Genomic DNA, 16,582 nt, shown 5'->3' with positions numbered 1-16,582 from the left:
TATTAGCTTGAATAAAATTATCTAGAAATTGATGGTTGAGGTTGTTTAGTTCCTGCTTAGTCAAACTTTTTATCAATTTGTAAAACTGAGAATCAAAAAGAGCAAACTGCCGAAGTGTAACGTGTTTTTGGCAGCAATCGAGTGTATTACGACAGTTCTCGCTTTGTTTCTTTTAGCTGAAATTTTCTGTTCCTTTTCTTAAGTAAACAATTTTTGTGAGATTTCAGATTGGCATTCATTACTTTGCAAAAAAACTTTTAGCAGTTCATAAGTGAGTAATTATTTAATGAAAAAATTTTTTTTTGTTGTTTTATAATCTTTTTTGATTCGAATTGTCGGGAACAAGTCGAACTTTTTGATCATAACTTCTGCAATTATATCTGGGTCCGTAACAACTAGGGATGGCTTGCTTCCATAGAAGATCCTAAAAAAAACACGTGTATGAATCACGCACATAATAAACTGGCTTTTGTTTTCGTTTGTGGCATTATGAGCGAACTTGAACTTACCCATAATATCCTTTAGATCCAAATTGCTTGTGTTCCTCGACCTCCATGTCAAAGAAGTCTTTACACGTCATCCAAGCCAGCATGTTACCCACAACAGGATATGGCTTTGGTCCAGGTATACCCTGTGTTTTCCAGACACCATAAGTGGACTGGTAATAGAATCGGAAGCAAAGCACTGCCCCTAACACTGACCCACCCACCCACACCCATCTTGGAACATTCTGTACCCCCTTCCTCGCCAAACTCTCACCCCACCACGCTAGCAGCTCATCTACACTCTGTTGAACGGAGGTGGGCAAGGAAGGCAGAGAAGGAAATTTCAAGTTCAAATTCATAACTTCATAGCAAATTTAAAATAACGTTGCTCAAATGTTGTTGAAATGATCAGGAATTGGAATTGAGTCAAACGTCATAAGTTATATTATAGAGAGTGAATGCTATAAGAGTAAGGCAAATTAAAAGCTTGATGGTAGAAACAGGTTATGGCTCTGCTAGAATAACATAGTCGGTTTGAGGCGGAGAACAGCTCAATAGTATTCTAAAGACTTATGATTATAGAAAACCTTTTTGGGCTTCGCTTCTGAAACTATCAGATATTTCAGCAGGGAACTAAATATAGTTACCTTATGCGCAGTATTTAACACTGCGTTTACCATATAGAGTAAGGCAATGAAGCTATGAAATGGGTTGCAAACTGCAGTGGTAATACTATGCTAAAAACTATGCAGTTGTATTTCCATTTATGAAAAAAAAGCGCGCATTGCTCCTACCAATTATGGACATTACATGATTCAATTGGTGGCATATAAACAAACAAACCATTTTTTGTGCACCAAATACTGCATACCGACAAATAAAATTTTAAAAATAACTGTGGTAGATATCAATATGCGTCTCTTATTCAATCATTTTGAATTATTGGTCCACATGTTATAAGAGAGAGAATTAATTGTCGTGTGAGATTGGTTTCTTCGCAAAATTTTTCTTGCTTCAAAAAAACTCGTATTAAAAGATATTGAAGCTTTTGAATATTATCATTTTGGATTACAAAACCGTGATTAAAATTCACTGTGACTAGAAAAACTGGGCTGATTTTTGGCTATTATAGAAATAATAATTATCATAATAAATAGTTTAAGTCATCACACGTACAGAATTACAAATGAAGAATTTATTTTTACAAAAAAATATCACTTGAGATACCGCCGTAAGACTAAATTAAGCCTGTTTTCAGGCGTCTCAGAGCCTGTTTTCAGGCTACTTTTTTTGGTACCCTTAAACTTAAGGGGAAAGAAAACCATGGCATGAGAACCCAGCTTGATCGCAAAAAAAACGGTAAATATTTTACCGTTTTATCGTAATTGCGAGATTACCAGAACATTTCCTAATAAAAATCATAATCATAATAATGATTTTTAAAAATAATGTCAAAACAGTGAAGGAGGCAAATCCAGAATTATTATAATTTAACTACAAAACAGATTGTTTATCAGATCACTATTAGCTTGAATAAAATTATCTAGAAATTGATGGTTGAGGTTGTTTAGTTCCTGCTTAGTCAAACTTTTTATCAATTTGTAAAACTGAGAATCAAAAAGAGCAAACTGCCGAAGTGTAACGTGTTTTTGGCAGCAATCGAGTGTATTACGACAGTTCTCGCTTTGTTTCTTTTAGCTGAAATTTTCTGTTCCTTTTCTTAAGTAAACAATTTTTGTGAGATTTCAGATTGGCATTCATTACTTTGCAAAAAAACTTTTAGCAGTTCATAAGTGAGTAATTATTTAATGAAAAAATTCTTTTTTGTTGTTTTATAATCTTTTTTGATTCGAATTGTTTTGTCAGATATAAATTTTACAAGACGTTTCAGGAGCATTTCTCGGTATTCCAATTTTGTTCTAACAGTTGATTCGTAAGCAAGGACTCCATATTGTAAACTTGGCTGAACAAAATTTTTTATAGGCCAGTAGAAGCTGATTTTTTTCTCAAACATTTTCTCAGCCTGTAAGAAAGCCGACAAAACTGGCTTACTTTTTTCTTTAAAGAAATTTGTGGTTTTCGATCGTTGAATTTTCATCTAGAGTAATTGCAAGATATTTAAAACTTTTCAGTTTTTCTATTTTTCCGCCATTAAATGTTGTATCTGTAGAACTTTTCGCGGCTAATTTTTTGCAAAAAAACCATAGTTACGTTTTTTTTCTGTGTTAAGTGTTCTTTTGTTGCTTGCTAACCAAAATTAGTCTCTTTTACGGTTTCCTCGAAATGTATTTTTAGACTATTTAATGAAGAGGTTGTTTTAATGAATAAATCATTCGCATAGAGTAACATGATACTAACTTGTTTGAGACTGTTGCTTTTTCTATATCCTCTATATATAAGATAAATAGAAACCAAAGTTTTTGTCTTCAACTTTTGACTTTTGTCTCGAGATGTAAATCTATTGTTTTCTATGTGCCTAATACGATTTCAGTAAATTGAAAACAGTCCTACTTAGCATTTATGATTCGCAGTTATTGAGTACAGCAGACTACTATAGCCGACAGTTTCAAGAGTTTTTTTTAGTTCTATGAGTGTGCAATGAGTTATGACGGTTTGATCATTTCAGTGAAAACTTATTTCCTAATTCAAGGAAAATATATCATCAATAGTGTCACGTTTTGATCTAAATCTAGACTAATTTTGATTGAACGCATTAAATTAACCACAAAAATTGTTGAACCTATTGAAAACGGGCTTTTAAAAAAATTTGCCGAAAACAGGTAAAAAGTAATTGGTCTTAAATTAGCAGGATCTTTTTTGTTACTTTCTTTCTGTATGGAAATAAATTTATCATTTTTTAACATTTTCAAAAAACCTGGCCGGAAAAGCATTTTTGGAAAAAGGGCATTGAACAGCTTCAAAAATACAGGCTGATGTTTTATAGAACAAAATAGTTAATGTCGTATTGGCCAAGGCTGTATTTTGGTTTCAAATTTTCAGATTTTGTTTCCTATATTTGGCGTGGTTTTTGGCTTCAAATAAAAAGATTTGATTGAGTGCGAAACGTTCTTCTGCCTGGGCGGAAACTTTTTTGCAGCGAGGTGTTTTCCTATATTAGAAAAACACTCATTAATCTTGCTAATATCAGCGTCTTCCGCTGGATAATTTTTTTTGCTTTTCTAAGCCTGTTGAATCTTTGTGCATTCTAAAAAATCCTTATGGTGAATATTTGCTTCAGCATTCAATTTTTCGTGATAGATCGCAATCTTTTTTTCGCTGTTAATTTTTTCTCGAAAATTGATTGGATTTGAAATTTTATGCACAAAGTTGATGTACCGAGTCTTTTAAACTAGTTTAATAATCGATTTTTTTTGTGCCTGCGTATTTATTTCATTATAGATCCGAACTTTTTGTCGACTTTGGAGATACATTTTTCGGTAAATTTCATATCTAATTTTGCTATCAAAAATTTCAAGCAGTCTTGGAAAAGCTTCATTACAGTCTATTAAAGATATATTATCCTTACGCGTGTCGATGTCAGTTCTAAGACAGTCTCTGAGATCTTCAGCTAGATAGCACTTTATACCAGGGTCTTCAGGTATATTTTTGACTGGGAGTCTCTGATTCTCTAAAAATGTTTAGATCAAGTGCTACAGGTTGATGATCGCTTACTGATGTTCGATCTGATTTCGTTTGACATGTTTTATTGCAGAAAAAGTGATCGATACACCACGAATTTTTACACTACTTTCTCAGGTCGCTTGTCTAGTGTTGGTAATTTTTAAATCAAAATTTTAGTACTCTTATGAGTTCATTTTCCTTTTCTTTTCATTCAACGTGTTGAAGTTGAACTCACCCCATACTTCATGTTTTGCCTGGTGGTCAGTTATAAAACTATTTAAATGTTTATGAAGCTTGTCTAATTTTGGTGTCAACTGCTCTGGGTGGTATATAAACACACAAAAGCTTAATCCTTTTTCAATTTTTTGTCCAATTCGAATGCTCAGAATTTGGACATAATTATCCACCACCTCTTTTTTTTCTCGTGCATTCAATTAAAGGTTGATACCCCAGTTATTGAGATAAATTAGTTAATTAGTTTTCCTCGAACCATGTTTTTGTTATTCATATTGCTATTGGCCTTGGATTTACTTGAGCAACCAAAATGTCATATTCGTGAAGGTGTTTCGAAAGAATTTTTAGGTTCTGTTCTAACGTTTGGTTGCTCGAATGTATTTTTTCATCCCTTATGAGTCTTTGTTCATTCTTTCTGATGAAAAACCGCGAGCAAAGGCCTGTGATTTTTCCTACTAAAATTAAAAAACTAAAATGTTTTACTTCTACGCTCTCTATTACTTAAATTTTTTCGTTTTGTAATTTTTTTGTGGAATAGTTACTTTTTTTTGCAGTTTCTCCGTTGATTTACAGTGAGACTCGAAGTTTCAGTGAGACTCGAAAAAACAACACACTTGCTATTTGCAGTGCATCACTGTGCATTGCTTGCGTTGCTTTTGCTAAATCAATTCAATTTAGCTTCTTATTTAAGTATTATGCCGAATTACTCTGCGACAAATTGTCGCTCCTTGAAATGCTGATATATGTCGCCTGCAAACAATCGGCCTTGCGAAGACTTAAAAGCACACGTTTTGCAAACGTAGGCTTTATTTCTTTTCAAAAACAAAAAAGCTTAAAAATATCTGCGGGTTTTTCAATTCCATTTGCAGAAACAGTAAGTTTGATTAAAAAAAGATTTCGACAAAACGCTCTTAAATACTTGCGCAGCAACCGGGTACTACGACTTTTTCCGTGATAAAACTATCAATGCCTTAAGAACATTGCTAGTATCAAAGCAAACATCGTAAGCTTCCTGCGTTCTATCCGACTCTTTTTTAAGTAATTTTAACTCAAGAAACTTAACTTATAAAATACTTTTGAATATCGCAACAAAAAAAACTTTATTCTCATCAGTTCAACCAAGGGTAGTTGTGATATCAAGTAAAATTAAGCGCAGTTCGTTGCTGCGCAATAAGCACAAAGTGTCCAGAGTAATCATTTGACGTTTTACAGATAATTCTTTCGATAAATCGAGAACAAGAAACAAATTTTCTAATCAAAATAAAGAGAAACAGAACTCTTTCAGGATTTGAGTGAAAAGTCGATTTCATTTACTAATCACAAAATTTACTTTAATTTACCAAAATACTTCGTACAAAGTTTTTCGACACTGGGGAATTTTTTTTGATTTCTTTTTGGAAATTCAACTCATTGCCAATATACTTTCGACAAGATAACAAACTCGAATGCAAGTTTTGTTTCTGGTATCTAAATCTAACATCAGGCTTAGAGGACTTCTCCCACAGTATAACTTTAATCACTTTGGGAATAAATCGGGAAAAGTAACACCAAATATTCTCCCAACAGTCAACATTGATATGAAACACCTTAGAGACACAAAACTCATGGTGTAGTTTTGAAGATTTGACAACGACAAGCTTGAGAACCACACAATTAATTTAATCAATATTTTACTCACATTTATTTAAAAAGACTGCTCATATATCAGGGCGAAGCCCTGAAAAACCGTACTGCATCTTAAGGCCAATTTAAATCCTTTTCAGTTGAAAAATATTTCTTCAATTTATACTCCACATGCTAATGTAAGCTACGAGAGAATGTATTTACGTCTTGTATTCTAAAAAAGCGACTAAAAGATTTGCCTCAAATCAGTTTGGAACGCATTAAGCCGCCGCTCACGCGTGTTACAAGAAAGCAATTCATAACCCGTTAATTATCCCATATAGTCCAAATTAGCAATTTTCAAACCCCCAGAGTTTGACCAAAACGAATCACAAAAGAATTTTTTTTAAATTTGAGCTCAAGCCAGGAATATCATTGAGATGGTATAAAAATTTCTGCCATAAAAACTTAGTTCAAAAGTCGAAATTTGACTGAATAAAAAGCACCCCAGGTATAAATATTCCGCACTTTCCTCGAATATATATATATTCTTTTTTGTTTTTCCTTGTGAGTTTCGCAGAAAACAATTTTTTCTATTGTATGGAGATCCCTTAAGATTTTTTGAACGTATTAGTTGCAATAATTGATTTGATAACATCTCTTTTAATCACAAAAACGTTGATAACTCAGTCAAACAAAGATTTTTGGGCTCAGGTTATCAAAACTTTTTAAACTCGAAACTTGTTCGAAAACTTATTTGAAAAAACCACACGAACATCCGATCGTAGAAGCTAGGGTTTTTTTTGTTGTTTACTTCTTGTTATAGTGCAATCTTGTTCTATCTCAAAGCAAAAGTGGCTTGCTAATCGTTTAAAAGTAAGTTAGCGTTGTTTTCAATGAATCCCAGTCAGAAACCTGTTTAGAAGTGTTTTCCCGCCAGACCACTTCAATTACACTTGAGTTTTCCAGTGGATGAAAACTAAAGGAAAACCTGTTAACTTTTTTTTTCGTTAGATTTGCTTCTAACGTTTCTCTAAAAAGGAATTATTGAAAAAAAATAATTCACAGGCAAAACATAGAAACTACCTTAAAAAACTTTTGTGTCTGATTTTTATATAGAACCATTGGTAGCTTCACGTGACAATACTTTACATGACAATAAAATAAACGAGGTTTTTAACGGGACCATACTTCTAAACGAGCAGCACTGGTTTTCTTTCGAAAAACCAATTTTTGGTCTGGAAACTACGCCATAGTCGTACGCCATAGTCTTTTCCAATTTCGTGGTTGGAGAGAGAAAAATTTTTATATTATTTTGAACAACATCTAATTGGATAAAACGCATAACCTAACGCATAATCTAATTTATATTTTGTGTTTACCTGACTATCTATATTGACTCCAAAAACTAAGTGACAGATAATATCCATGGTACAACTTCTAAACACAGGCTTCAATTGAAACTCCTGATCACTGGTTTCCAAAACTCGATCAAATTTTCTGGCAAGTTGGGTACCGATTTCGCTCATGAAGGGTACCATCTTTTTCATTTTGAGGCCGGTGAAAGATGTCGAATTTCTTGATCATGACTTCTGCTATCAAATCAGGGTCCATCGCATAAAGGGTTGGCTTGCTTCCATTGAACATCCTAAATGGGTATATATTTTTTAAAAACCAAAAAACCTTAAAACTACTCAGGTTTCCGTATGATTTCTGAAGGGCTATTTATTTTAAATCCTACAAAGGCCAAGGACAAGCAAAAATTTTTAAGGATCAGAAAACATCCGAATCTAAGTAAGAATCTGCTCAAGGTAACATTGGTTTAAGGAAGAGACTGATTTTGGTGTGCTAGTCACCAATCAAATCGATGATTGTCGAAGTGATCAAACGACCGCAAAAAAAATGTTTACAGCCAACAGAAAAATGTCCAACTATGTCATCTAAAATTTAATTTATAACACTAAGGCGGAATGTCAAAACTCATGCCCGAAATATCCTTTCTCTCCGTAGCGATCAGCCAAATACGCGTTTGCAGTGAAGAAATCTTTGTGTCCGAGTAGAGAAAGAGTAGTACCCATTAAAGGCCATGGTGTAGGTCCAGGTACACCCTGTATTTTCCAGACACCATAAGTGGACTGGTAATAGTATCGGAAGCAAAGCACTGCCCCTAACACTGACCCACCCACCCACACCCATCTTGGAACATTCTGTACCCCCTTCCTCGCCAAACTCTCACCCCACCACGCTAGCAGCTCATCTACACTCTGTTGAACGGAGGTGGGCAAGGAAGGCAGAGAAGGAATTTTCAAGTTCAATGTCATAACTTTTTAGTGAATGTATAACAACGTAACAAGTACTGATATCTGTCATTTATAGCTGTGTACTCTTCATTTAACAAAAAAAACTTATCTGAACTCAAAGCTACACACACTGGTGCTTTCGATGTTTCAAACTAAATGACCTGGTATTCAATCTCTTATTGCTCAAGAACAAAGCAAACAGTTTGCTAGCTAAATATAACATTCAATTAAATTAACTCAATATTACCCAGAAGGGTCAATGATCGATATGATTAAAGCATGGTACGAACAATTTGGATTCATTTTAATTTACAATATGCTCAATAGAATTGGCTTTTGTTAGTATGGTTCTTGTTCTGACCACTGAGAGCGCGGAAGAACTTTGTCGCCGGGAGAATTTCAGTTTTTTAAATTTTAAAACTTTTTTCCACGAAAAATCAAGTGTAATCAGACTACAAAAAAATTCAGTTGGAAATGTTCAGTATAATTTAAGGTTTCTTTAGCGACTTCTTGGAATTGAAAAACTACACAATTTGAAAAAGGATCAGTTTTTGTATCAATCGTGCAAACTACATTCTAAATGAAAAACTGTAGAATTCCCCCTTAGCCACAGGTTACTTTGAAAAACTGATTTCATGTAAAATATTTATTTCAAAGAAGAGCGCAGAATATTCTGCTTCAGAAAAATTTTCAAATGGCTCAGATATTCAACCTTGTTATTGAGCTAGAAGTTTATTTATATATTAATTGATCAATTAGATCAATTTATTTTTCCTGAAAAATTAGTTTATGAAAAACTGACTTTTTTCCCAGAGTTGTCAGAATGCAAATTTTACAAATGAATGCGAATCTTGCAAAAACCTTGATAAAAAAAGCAAAAATCATGTGTTTTTGTGATATTCCTGGAAGATTTGAATTCATTCTGCAAGATTTGCGTTTCAATTGCAAAAAATAAGCAAGATTTTGTATTCTATTAAAAAACAGTTTAACTTAGTTTCCATGTTTCGGGAATATTCAGTGCTGTTTTAAGTTTTTGTTAGTATCCAATCGATGCTCAGCGAAATCTCACAGCGGATATTGTTGGATTTTTCTCACCTTAGGCGGAGGAAACATACATGAAAAGTGCACGAATGCTTGCAAGTCAGTCATTGTTCTAAAATATCGTATAAACATTGTACAAACATCGTTTTTAAATCTTCTCAAAACAAAACGCTAAGAAAAACAGTTAGAAAAAGCCAACAGTGAAAAAGTGATCACATGTTTGTTAACGCCGTATAAAAAATCTTGGCAGAAAATTTTAAAGCTTGCAGGTTCAGACTATTCAGTAAAATAATTAAATTTTAAATTGCTAGTGAAATTTGTACGTGGCTAGAGGAGTTCAACTTATTCATCAATCTTGCAAGAGTTCCACTCCCAGATGAAAATGCAAATCTTAGCAAGATTTGTGCACAAGTAAGACTTTTGCAAGATTTGCGTTCCTTTGCAAAAATCTTTATTGATTTGAATTTACATTACACTAGATCTATCTCTGCCCCTAAAACGATGGTGGGATTTTACGGTTGGTACCTCTTGCTTTTGTGGTTTCATTTTCTATTACTGCGGTCGTAATTTATTGTGCTACATTCACAACTGGCTAGCTTGTCTTAACCGGTTTTGTTGGCTCACCAGAAAAAAGCCTTAAAGGGGTATCAAGGATATCAATTGATTGCTTTTGTTCCGACTTTCGATACGAAAGTAACGGAATATTTGTGCTCGGGGTGGGTTTTTTTTTCTTCAGACAAATTTCGACTTTTTAACTAGCCATTTTTGACGGAATTTTTTTATATCATTCAAAAGGTATTGTTGTCCTGAGCTTAAATTTGAAAAGATATTTCACCTGTGATCATTTTTCGTAAAGTTATGAGGGTTTAAAGATTGCCATTTTGGCCAATTTGACCAATTGGGGACAATCAACGCGCGATATAATTCGCGCTATTAACGCGTAAGCGGAGATTTAACCCGTCTTATAAATCGTTCCAAATTGGTTGAACGAAGCTTATTTGCCATAATTGATGTGATACAAGGAACGAAAACTATCTTTTTGTACTTTATATGGCGTGTGGGGGGATGATTTTCATAAAAAATTTCAAATTTTAGAAAAAAATATTTTTTTTGTATTATTTCATATAATGTTTTTATGTTATTACTGCTGCTTCATAAACCTTCAAAAGCAGTCGGAACATTCAGGGCTTCGCCCTGATGCGAGCAGTTTTGTTCTATTTCACTTTGACAAAATTAATTTTTAGTGCTTTATTGAAAATGTTATTTTTTGAAAAATTTAAAGAGTTGTCTGCTTTGCCATTTGCTTTTCGGAAGTAATGTGGGGTCACAGTAAACAACTTAAAAACTTGTGAATTATTTCGAATACAGGCAAGAAAACAACAAATTTTTGCACTGAAATTAGTTTCACTTCCATCAAAAACACCTTCAGAAAAAAATGGAAAAAAGTTTCGATTTAACTTATCACCCAACCAGATTTGAGCTAAAACATTCAGGACTTACGGCTTGAACTTTCCACTTAGTTCTAGGGAGAAATTGTTCACTTGGTCTATGAAGGGAAAGATTGTTCACAAGGACTTAGATATTTTTGAACGCAGATCAAAACTGAAGTTCCAGAATATGATAGCAAACTTGACTCCTTGCAAGTTTTCCTTGAGGAATCAAAATCGCGCAGAAACAATCCACCCTGCGCTACAGTTCTTTCTCTTCACTTTGTGACGTGATCGGAATAAAAAAGCTCAGGAATTTTGAGGAAACGGATCAGAGAACAATCAACATGCCTGCAGAAAAACCACTGCTTTCAATGCAAACCGACTGACGCGTGCGTCAATTTTGCATAAAAACCACCCTACGCCTTAGTTATTTCTTGTGCGGCCGTATCTAAAAATTCAAAAGTAAACTATGCAAGGTATGGTTTTATCATTTTTTAGTTGGAAAGCTAAGAAAAGATTCTCCAACTTTTTTGAGAAACATGGAAACTTGCACCAAAATAGATACAATTTTTTGCGTTTTAGGAATACTTTTACATGATTTTTATACGTTGCAAAACTGTTTTTGTTTAGATTAAACAATTAAATGAAAATACACATTTCTGGCTTCAATATACTTTGAGAAAATCGTTAAGCGTGATCAAATTGAAAACATTAGACTATAAATTGAATCAAATTTTTTTAGCTATGAACTTAATATCAAAAACCTCGAAACTATTCAGCTCTCCAAAAACATTTTGACTGCACTTTTGACTGTTTTTTACATCTCGTTTGAAATCTTTGATAAACAGCAATGTCTTTTCTAGATGTTGAAGCCCCAGAGCCTCCTTTCCAGCTGATATTTTTAATATTGTGTTATAAGTTTAGGCTCGCATCTAGATAGTTTCTAGTTTGATGCAACTCAGAATAAATTGCATAAATGATGAGCTTCTGAGGAAAACAAAAAAATTTGGGAAACTTGAAACAAAAATTACTGAATCAAAATTTTTGTTTTGAAAGCATCTTAAATCAATTTGGTTACTGAACTTTTTCTTTAAAGAATTTATCAAACTTACATTTTTAGAAAGAAAAGTTGTTGATTTTACAAAAAAAAGGACAGATTGAAACTTTTTAAAGCAAAAACGTATCCATCTAATGATTTTTCGATAATTTTGAATCAAAAGGAAAGAAAAATATACAAATTAAAACCTTGATATGAACACAAACTATTCCACTAAAATATTCAATTCGTCTTTGATTTGGTTTTAAGTTTGAGCTGATCTAGATTAGATAGTTAAATAGACCGGTGATAATGTTTTGTAAAACTTCAAATAGTTGCAGTCAGAGTATTGATAAACAGCGAAAAAAGTTTTTAAAAAGGAAAGTGCAAGAATATTGCGATAACTAATTCGGCAAACTAAAGGGTAGCTTAAAAGAAGGATATGTAAAAGCAAATATTCGAAAACCGCATTTTGTGCAAGCCGAAGTTTCAGTGCATTTTACGGCAGCATCATTCGTTAGTCTCATTTCATCGATTTCACAGAGCGAAGCCGGGCTTCGCAAACACTAGCTAAAACACGACAAAAGCCGCTCTGTCAAGTGAAATAGGAAAAAAGAGAAATGAACCTTAACTTAGTGAAAATTCGCCTACGTGTCGAATTTTCTCCTGCAAACTAGGAGACATAGAACCTCACGCATTGACCACTCAGCCACGGACGCTTAACAATGCTCGAACACTAGCTACAAACAAAGCACAGAACGCATGCTATTAAATTTCGAATGCTACAGATTGTGATTGAAGTGACACCAAATGAACGATTATTTTTGCGAGCTCGATTGGAGAAAAAAAAGTTTGGTACTAATGCACTACGCTAACAAGTTTTCCAGTTTAATATGATATGAACTCACAAAAACAAACAAATTTTGTCAACAATTGCGAAAACAATAAGTATATTATTGTTACAACAAACGCGAAAGCAATAGATATAAAACACAACAAAATACACTTTTTTCAGTTTACATAATTTTGTTCTGAAAAAATAACTCATCCGTTGGATTCATGATATGATCTAAATCAGATCTAAACTATATCTGAACATGCTTTTTATTGATGATAAAAATCAATAAAACAACTAGTTTTTGCATGACCTAAATTAGGTGTAGGAAGTTACTATTTTCTGTAAGCAGAGAAAAAACTCAGGGTTTCAAAGTTTTTTTTTCTGGTTCAGCAGCTCAAAAAGGCCCCAATTTATGTAGAAACTGAAGTAACTGTTGCTCAAACGCCTTAGACGTTGATTTCAATTTTCGTGCAACATCAGTCTGCATATCATGATGTTTCATGCAGAGTATGCTAGACACTGGTGAAGTTTTCAGAGGAAGCAAAATATAGTGACCAAAATAGTTTTTGTTGTAACATCGGAGTGCCTGATCAAAATATAACACAAAGGCGATGCTTCGCTTCGCAAACACTAGCCAGAACACGACAAAAAGCAGCTCTAGAGTTCTGAAAAGTGCAAAAAGAAAAAGCAAAAATAGACCTCGATTAAGTAAAAAAGCAACGACGTCTCAGATCTTCTCCTACGATGAGAAACTATGAGTCTCACGCACTAACCACTCGATCACGGACGCTTAGCGCATCACAAAAAGTACCCACAAATAAAACAGAGAACAGATGCTATGAAGATTTCAATGCTACAGATCATGATTATAGCCAAAAGGCACACAAGTGAACACTTTGATTGAGCTCTTCTATTTGCGAGTTAGGTTAGAAAAAAGAGAAGGTTCGCTTTATAACACTAGCTGCCCGCTAGCATAGACAGCAGCATTGAGTACGATCCAAACCCAGCGAAAAAAAACACTGAGAAATTTTACCGTAGAAAAACAGTTACGAAACATTCAGATTAAAAATGCTCCCTTGCACAGTTTTCAAAAACACCAGATTTTGGAGTCAGAGTCAAATTGCGCTTTGGCATAAACAAGAAATCGGAGAAAATTTCAATAACTCGATTTTGATTTTTTTTAGGTCGACTAAATTGATTTTCGGAGCGCTCCCAGAACAGTATTAAAACCCTATTTTGACAAAAAGTTTTGCGCCGCAGTCAAATTTTGAAAAAGCAGGTAAAAATTGCCGTTTATGGGCACTTTTTGAAAAATTTTGAGTAAAAAATTGCGTTTTTTTTGGCGCGCGCTCCCCTTCAAAACTAGTATATATTGGCACCTTTAGAAAATTTTATGATTGCTGCGTGTGAATAATGGAATTAAAGTTACAAACTCATACGTTTTTGTAAGAAAGATAAACTATACGATTATACGTCACACAAATTTTTCGTTATGGTCAAAACATTGATTTCGATAGCATTTTTTTGGGTTTCAAATGCTTAAAAATACTAAAAGATACAAGATTTACAAAATTGTATAGGCTTTTAGCTCTCAGTGATTGCTCGTATTCAGGTCGATTTCCACGTATCGAAAAAACTCCAATCGCTTTCAATCGTTTTGACAAATTACGGAGTCACGTGAAATATTTTCAAGAACTATAATGAAAATATTTCTGCGCATAGGCCGATCTAGGATTGTCTCTAAATTTTATCGCCGGACCGAAATGAATATACAAGCTCTAACAAAATACTTTTTTTGCTAAATTCATTCACGAAGCAGGTAAGTTTTTGAGAAGAAATCACATATGCCTAAAGTGATAGAAAACTTGTTTTGAAAAATTTTGAGAAAAAATCGTTCAACATGGATGTAAAAGAGTACCAAATGACGACAATTTAGATACTCAAAAGTCAAAAAAAGCGACGCCCCCTTAAAACAACCCTGATTGCAAAAAGCAGCTATAGCGAAAAGGCATAAGCGGTGAGCAAATAACTCAACTCAAAAGTAGTTTGAGCAAAACTAAATAATTTATTTCCAGCACAATATGAGCAAACTCAATCGAAGTTTTAAATATTGGGGTAATTTTTCCAATCCCATTTCTGCTACACACTGTTCAAAATATACGGTGATGTTAAATGATACCCTCCCCTTCTAGAAACTGAAAAATAACAAAACAGCATCATCAGAGTTAGAGTCACAATCACAGATGCCGATTTGATCTCGGTCTGGTAAGTCTTGTAGGACTGTTTCATCATCCAGTTGTACTTCGCCACTGAACAGGGAGTGAATAGTTTGTTTTCGGGATCAGCAGCCAGTTCTAGTTCCTCACATTTACTATAAGCGTAGTAAAAACAGGGATGTTTTATCAAAATATCGTTAACATAACTATCAATTTCGTTTTTTTTTCTGTAACAAGTATATTGATTCCCACTTTTTAGCACATTTTTGAACAATTAAAAGTAAAAAGTAAACCCTGGTGGGAAAGCATACCATGCTTTTCTTATGATATCAGTGGCCTTATTGTTTCGACTTTCGATACGAACGTAACGGAATATTTGTGCTCTGGGTGGGTTTTTTTTCTTCAGACAAATTTCGACTTTTTAACTAGCCATTTTTGACGGAATTTTTTTACATCATTCGAAAGCTATTGTTGTTCTGAGCTTAAATTTGAAAAGATATTTCACCTATGATCGTTTTTTTAAAGTTATGAGGGTTTAAAGATTGCCATTTTGGCCAATTTGGGACAATTAACGCGCGATATATTTCGCGCTATTAACGCAACGCGTAAGCGAGATTTCATCCGTCTTAGAAATCGTTCCAAATTGGTTCAAGGAAGCTTATATGCCATAATTGATTTGTTATTAGGAGCAAAATCTATCCGTTTGTACTTAATATGGAATGTGGGGGGATGTTTTGACAAAAAATCTCAAACTTTTTAGAAAAAAAATTTTAATTTTACTTTATTACATTTAAATTTTCCATGTTATTACTGCTCCATAGACCTTAAAAGGCAGTCGGAACATTCAGGGCTTCGCCCTGATTCGAGCAGTCTTGTTATAATATAAAATTATAATATATTATTATAATATAATGGCATTAGTGCATATTATAGCACTATAACATCCCTGTAGAGGTAGAGTTGCAGATGTTGGTGATCCTCGAGAGACTCCGGGGGAATATGGAGATATGTGTGCCTCAGCCGGTCTGATATCTTGTAGCCCAGCTGGGCCAAGTACGCCAAATTGTAGAAGGCCTGCGCGTCTCCCAACTCAGCCGCCCAAATGTAGTGTTCAAGGGCCTAAAAGATTTGATAATAGTACCACTGTTTCGTGAACCTAATCATCTACTATTAGGTAAGACTATACAATATGCTATATACGCTATTCAGATGTATAGGGTTTTTTCAAATGCTTTGGAACTCCTAAGACAGCAAAGGTAGCAAAACTCAAATTTTCGAGAAATTGAGCATGTCAGCGCACCCATCGCCAAGTAAACGCCTCAAAACTTAAATACAGTTGATAACGGGAAAGTAAAAAAAGTGCCCGATTATGAAAGATTGTAAATCTGCACCAAAAAGCAGGGGCTCATAATATAAAAGATATTGACTCGAATCTTTGCTCCGAGTTTATTGAAAAACTATCTTAAAGGAAAATGACGATTAGATGAATTATTCAGCTTATTACGGAGAATCACTTTTGAGCCCTTTAAATAGGAACTACATGCCTGACTCTGAAGCATTGAGTACGGATCACGGTGGGCCTCAACTAAGAAGCGGAGACCTCGGCAACTTCACCACCAATCTCTCGCTTCGAGTCACTGAATATACGTCAAATATATATATGACACCATAGATTTTACAGGGACCTCTTTGTCATCATAGGTTTTACAGGGACCCTTTTCTTACCATTGGATTTTGCAGGGATTCCTCTGCCACCAAAGGTTTTACAGAGACCCTTCT

General features: G+C 34.1%; 1 protein-coding gene across 2 annotated transcripts in view; it reads right to left on the bottom strand.

Moving 5' to 3' along the window:
• LOC134843592 (cytochrome P450 3A4-like) overlaps positions 1-16,582 on the bottom strand; it is a 109,005-nt gene that overhangs the window by 11,919 nt on the left and 80,504 nt on the right. The gene's annotated exons all lie outside the window — the stretch shown is intronic.

Source organism: Symsagittifera roscoffensis, chromosome 4 (genome assembly GCF_963678635.1).
Source record: "Symsagittifera roscoffensis chromosome 4, txSymRosc1.1, whole genome shotgun sequence".
Classification (NCBI taxonomy): Eukaryota; Metazoa; Xenacoelomorpha; order Acoela; family Convolutidae; genus Symsagittifera; species Symsagittifera roscoffensis.
This window is presented reverse-complemented; position numbering and strand designations above follow the sequence as displayed.